A 6,000-nucleotide genomic window follows, 5' to 3' on the forward strand; every position below is an offset into this window, starting at 1 on the left:
AGTTTTTGGTGCCACACTTTTGGATGTTGCAAAATATTTCTCTCGTTTGGCCAGGTTCTTCACAACATTTTTTATCGCACGATCCAACAATGTTGCGTTGAAATGTTGCGTGCGTTTAGACGGGCCTTGAAAATTTTATTCGGTTTTAAGTACCCCAGAGGACTTAGTGATCATAGTTGGATAAAATTTCTTTGGTTATGAGTAATGCACCCCTTTGTTTTGTTTGTTTTTAGGTTTTGTGAATGGCACCCATCCTTACAAAATATTTCGGTTTAAATTGACCAAACATACCCGCAGTTTATTGACATTCAAGCCAACCCTCCGCCTACACAACCCACAGCTTATTATACCAAACAACCCTCTACCCACACAAAACTATTATTAAGAAGTCTGCATTTCGATTTTTCCGTTTTACAGTGCTCGATACATAAAAGTAGAACGCGATATATACTGAGTTAGTAAAATGCAGAGACTACGCTTTCATCCTTACAAGCCTGTTTCTAAGATCACTAAAAAAAATTATTAAATATTTTGAAGTAAAAACAGTATTTTTTTTTATTTTCTTACAGCTGAATAGAGCCTCAATCGAAAGCCCCTATATATTATGGAAGAAGAAATTACCCCCTACTCAAAATATGAGTCATTTACTTTCATGGAAAACTGAATCGCAGAATAAAAAGCCCGCAGTATAACACACGCACTACCCGCGTGTTTTCAGTAGAATGTGCGCTCAGATCACTATCGTCAGAGTGTGACTGTCCCTGCTATAGGTATTTGCTAGGGGCAGAAAAGTGAGGTTGATTATTTCCGCTGAAAAATCGATCTCGACATGTGCAGCCATCATAATCTACTTCACATACGTATATCATAAATGCATTCGGAGACCAATTAATCCTTTTTCTCTGAATAAATAGCGCGAGGCTTGTCTAGTCTGTAAAATTCTTTCATCGTAGAAGAACCCGAACTAAAACTGATCACTCAACTATTTTACCCGAAAATGAACACCCAACATAATTTTTTTATAAAAAAAAACACATAAAAAGTTAATATACAGAATAAATCCAACGTCTGATTAAAGGTTCATAATTTAACTGAATAAAGCTGCCGCGATCAGATTAAACAAAAAAAAAAAGACTGAGAAAGTCTAAGAAGAGCCCTTAAACCCAGGAGTAACATTTTATAATATAGTGAGGCTATTGAGCGTGCTTAGAAGGACGTTTTGTTGTCAGCGACAATGATAGGCACCTGAACATCCTGAGCGGGTGATGATATCCGTTCAGGTTGTCTTGAGAAAAATATCTATTATGTGTGTATTTTCGAAAACTTCCCGCAGCTTCATGAATGTTTAATAGGGCAGACAGTACTGTCTACTAAAGTCCAAATATAGGAAAAGCTTGTTCCGCATTCAAATCAGTTTCACTCCCTGAGTAAATAAAAAGACCATAAAAATCATTTAAATCGAAAGTTGCCCTGAAAAGGAAAATAATTTTTTCTTCCAGATAATATACTTTCTTGTTATCACTACGAAAACATGAAAATGTATTCTCTTGAATATATGCTCAGTTCACTCGCAATTGGACTGAGGAGAAAAAAGGACTTTTATACTGCAATGGACAGATATGTCAATGAACCAAAACATAAATTATGTTAAAAACGTCACAACGGGCTCCTCTTCCGAGAAATGTCTTAATGGAGCAAACTTAATTAAAGCAGTAATAATAATTATGAGTATTCTCCTAAATATATGCTCAGTTCACTCGCAATTGGACTGAGAAGAAAAAAAGACTTTTATACTGCAATCGACAGAGATGTCAATGAACCAAAATATAAATTATGTTAAAAACGTGACAACAGGTTCCTCTTCCGAGAAATGTCTTTAATGGCGCAAACTTAATTAAAGCAGAAATAATAATTATAAGTTTGAAAGTTTTCTTCCTCGTCTTTGGCCACTCATACAGATATACAAACGGAATGCAATAAAAGTATAGTAGTTGACTTAAGCCAAAGTGCACTTATTCTCTCAGTACACTCTTCACTGAAGCTTTCTTAATGGGTTTCGGGCGGCGATTGTTTATTCATTGGAAAAAGCTAATTTCAAGAAGGGCAGGTGAACCCGCCCTTGATTGAATTTACTAGTACTCACAATCGGCTACGATGAATAATATGATTTTAGGGAAAATAAAACAGTTCAGAATTATTCTCTTTTTCTCATGATTAAGTTTTCCCACAAACTCATGAAAATAACATAAAAAAGACATTTGAATGTAATCCTAACTTTCGAAAATTTCAGTCCAATATTTGATTCCTACTCTGGAGTCTAAATTCGGTTTTCACCTCGCCGCTATGCTAATGAAATATAATGAAAATTCGGCACGTATTTTACAAACTGAATTTGACAAACTTCATTCAAAAAGAAAGAAGAAAAACAGTCATTGAAATATTATAAGATATCAGCGATGGAAAAATTACAGAAACTTCTCCTGTTGATCTTGATTTTGTGAGGATAGAAAAAGGCATAGACTTGACGTGGTATCAGCAGATAAAAGGGTGCGGTAATTTTAGTATCAAGCAAACAAAACGAATTCTTAGGAATAATTTCTGTGAGCAGCTGTTCATCATTAAAGCGGACCATGTTCATCAGCCCGAGAACGGTGCTGGAGACAGTACTGTAAACATCTCTGTGGCAACGCTCACAGCAGTTTTCTTTACGACCACAGAATGGAAGTCTCGTACATCGTTAATCTCGTCTTGAACGCCTTGAAGTCCTTCACCGCCATCAAGTCCAAGATTTCACGCGATAAGGACAACTTCATCCTTACCGGCTCCTTTCAAAGTCCTTGACTGACTGGTTGACTGCCTTGCTGACGGACTGTTCACTGACTGGTTAATACACTGGTGCCTGACTGGCTAGCGACTGGCGACTGGCTAATTGACTGGGGTTCTTATACTGGCTGACTGACTCACTAGTACCTGACTAGCTGACTGACTTGTTGACTGACTGGCTGACTGACTGATTGAGTTAATGGCGATTGACTGTCTGACTAATTGGTTGAGTGTCTCACCGGCACCTCAAGGCTATCTGATTGGCTAACTGATTTACTGACCGAGTGGTGACTGATTGGCTAACTGACTGGGGAACTGACTGGCTGACTGACTGACTCACTGACTGACTCACTGACTCACTGACTCACTGACTGACTGACTCACTGACTCACTGACTGACTGACTGACTCACTCACTGACTCACTGACTCACTGACTCACTGACTCACTGACTCACTGACTGACTGACTCACTGACTCACTGACTCACTGACTCACTGACTCACTGACTGACTGACTGACTCACTCACTGACTCACTGACTCACTGACTCACTGACTCACTGACTGACTGACTGACTCACTCACTGACTCACTGACTCACTGACTCACTGACTCACTGACTGACTGACTGACTCACTCACTGACTCACTGACTCACTGACTCACTGACTCACTGACTCACTGACTCACTGACTCACTGACTCACTGACTGACTGACTCACTGACTCACTGACTCACTGACTCACTGACTCACTGACTCACTGACTCACTGACTCACTGACTCACCGGTACCTGACCAGCTGAGTGACTGGTTGACTATCTGGTTAACTGACTGGTTCACTGAAGGTCTTATTGCTTACTGACTGGCGTATGACTGGCTGACAGACTGGTTCACTGATCACTCGCACCCGACTTGTCTTTAAGCCTGAGTTGAGCTCTACAAGAGCTCGCGCTTTTCACTTTTTGGCCAAAATTTGCAAAGCACATCGCACTTCAGCTGGATTGTAATGTTTTCTTAAAGATTTCAAGCCCATGAAATGAAAAAATTTAATCTCGGCTTGTTTGCAAATACTTTCTGCAAATAGTGTTTTGCAAGCAGTTTCTGACCTTATCGCTGGTTTGTTAGCTCAGCCATTATATATCCTACTTATTGTCATTCGGTCCAAGCAAAACACCGCAGACGGCGATGCCTTGGCATCCACCCCACTACTGGTCATGATATGTACTCTGTGCACCGCTTCACATCTCGGCGTCATGGCTTTGAGTCTGGACAGTTTCCTGACTGCTCATCTCCATCTCAGATATCAGGAGCCTTGTTGGTGCAATGATCTTATTAGGGACCTTAAACAGTTAGGACGGCAACGCCAAGGAAGACGTCGATTAAAAAATGAATTTCTATTTTTAATCAGAATTTCGGAAATGGCTGCATGTATTTACCATCTCATACGGCGCCACAACTCAACCTCAACATAACGTATAAAAGTAGCGTTGAGTTCTAAATGGAAATCAAAATAATTTGCCATCACGGTTTCGGTTCAAAGACGACGCAAAGTTTGGTGATGTCACGTTGTTGTTTTGCAAAGGACGGCTAAGAAATGTACTAAGTTTTAAAATACACGTGCGGAGCTTTTGTTCTGCTAACTGGGTTTTTTGGTTTTTCCACGTCCTCGTTGCCGTCGCCGTCGTGGTTTACTTAAGGTCTCTAATGTGGATATCAGGTGTTGGTATTTCACTAGTTTGGACTTGGGGGAAGGCATGAACAGCTTTCTGCTTTGTCGCAATAATTTGGAGTCTTTGTTTCGTTTACATCACAATTGTTAATTTTAGATTATATCAAGCTATAAAACGGCACAGAAACCAACTTTACGCTAACTTATAGGTACAGCAAGTAGAACAGCATAGCCACAAAGAAAGTGCTACAAAGCCAAGAAAATCTGCAGTCAGTACACTGTAAGTACATCTTGTAGTTTTAGTTTGTCATTTGTAGCATGATTTTCATTGTAAGACGTAAAAGTGCAGACAATTTCTTTCTCTAATCCTTACTGATTCCTGTTATTTACTGTTGAAGGATAAGACCAATTCGTCAAACCATTATGGACGTACTGCGGAACATATTCCCATGCAAGTCGTAACCAAAGAAAACCGGAAAGAAAAACTTTGTTGATTGGATTAACTCAAGGGTAACCTCGTTATCAAATGAGGGATTTTTATCGCAGAATATTCATCATCTAAAATGGTTTCGATCGTTTGTTCTTGTCAATAATACTGGGGACCTTAAGCAAACCACGACGGCGACGGCAACGAGGACGTGGAAAAACAAAAGATCTAATTGGCAGAACAATACCCCAGCCTGTGCGTTTTAAAATTTTGTACATTTCTTTTTCACCAAAATTTGCGTCGTCTGCTAACCGAAACCGCGACGACAAATTATTCGTCGTCTGCTAACCGAAACAGCGACGACAAATTATCTCAATTTCCATTTGCAATTGTTCGCTACTTTTATTCGTTGTGTTGAGGTTGAGGTGTGGCGCCGTACGAGACAGTAAACACATGCAGTCAATTTCCAAATTCTAATTAAAAGTAGAAATTAATTTTTTAATGGACTTCTTCCTTGGGGTTGCTGTCTTGATTGCTTAAGGTCCCTATTGATATCAAAAGATTCGTCATCACGGCAAAAAAGAACAATAACAACACATGGTATCCAAAGGGGAATTCGACTTGACTGAAGCTAATGTGTTATTTATCGTTAACTAATGCGAAATATATTGCCTTTGTCAAAAGGTAATTTGAAATATGATACTTTTAGTCATGTGAATCAGGGGAAGGAAAAGCATCACACACAGTGTTGAAGTTTGAGTGCTGAGTAAAGCTTTCGCCCAACCAGAGGAAGATTATAGCAAATCTAAAGCCTTTTAACAAAGGACTTCTCGTTATTAGACAGACATGCTTCACGCAAAGCGATATTTGAGCCTTACCTTTTTTTCCGCACATAATGACAAAATATGTGGGAAATAAATGACAATTTAATTGTGAAGACTTAATCCGAGTAGAGACGGTCAGGCGAAGCCTTCCAAATACGCCACTCATGGGTGCTGAGTAATGAACTCATCTAGGCCTTCAGTGCCTCGCAAGTTTTTCCCCTCATCTGTAGCCGTCAGCCACTCTTATCAACTTGTGTT

At 39.5% G+C, this 6,000-nt stretch overlaps 1 pseudogene; it reads left to right on the plus strand.

Annotated features, from left to right (window-relative positions):
- Nucleotides 1–2,718: 2,718 nt before the first annotated feature.
- LOC148721397 (uncharacterized) lies at nt 2,719–5,030 on the plus strand (annotated as a pseudogene).
- Nucleotides 5,031–6,000: the final 970 nt, after the last annotated feature.

The sequence above is a fragment of the Stylophora pistillata genome, chromosome 10 (genome assembly GCF_964205215.1).
Source record: "Stylophora pistillata chromosome 10, jaStyPist1.2, whole genome shotgun sequence".
Taxonomy (NCBI): Eukaryota; Metazoa; Cnidaria; class Anthozoa; order Scleractinia; family Pocilloporidae; genus Stylophora; species Stylophora pistillata.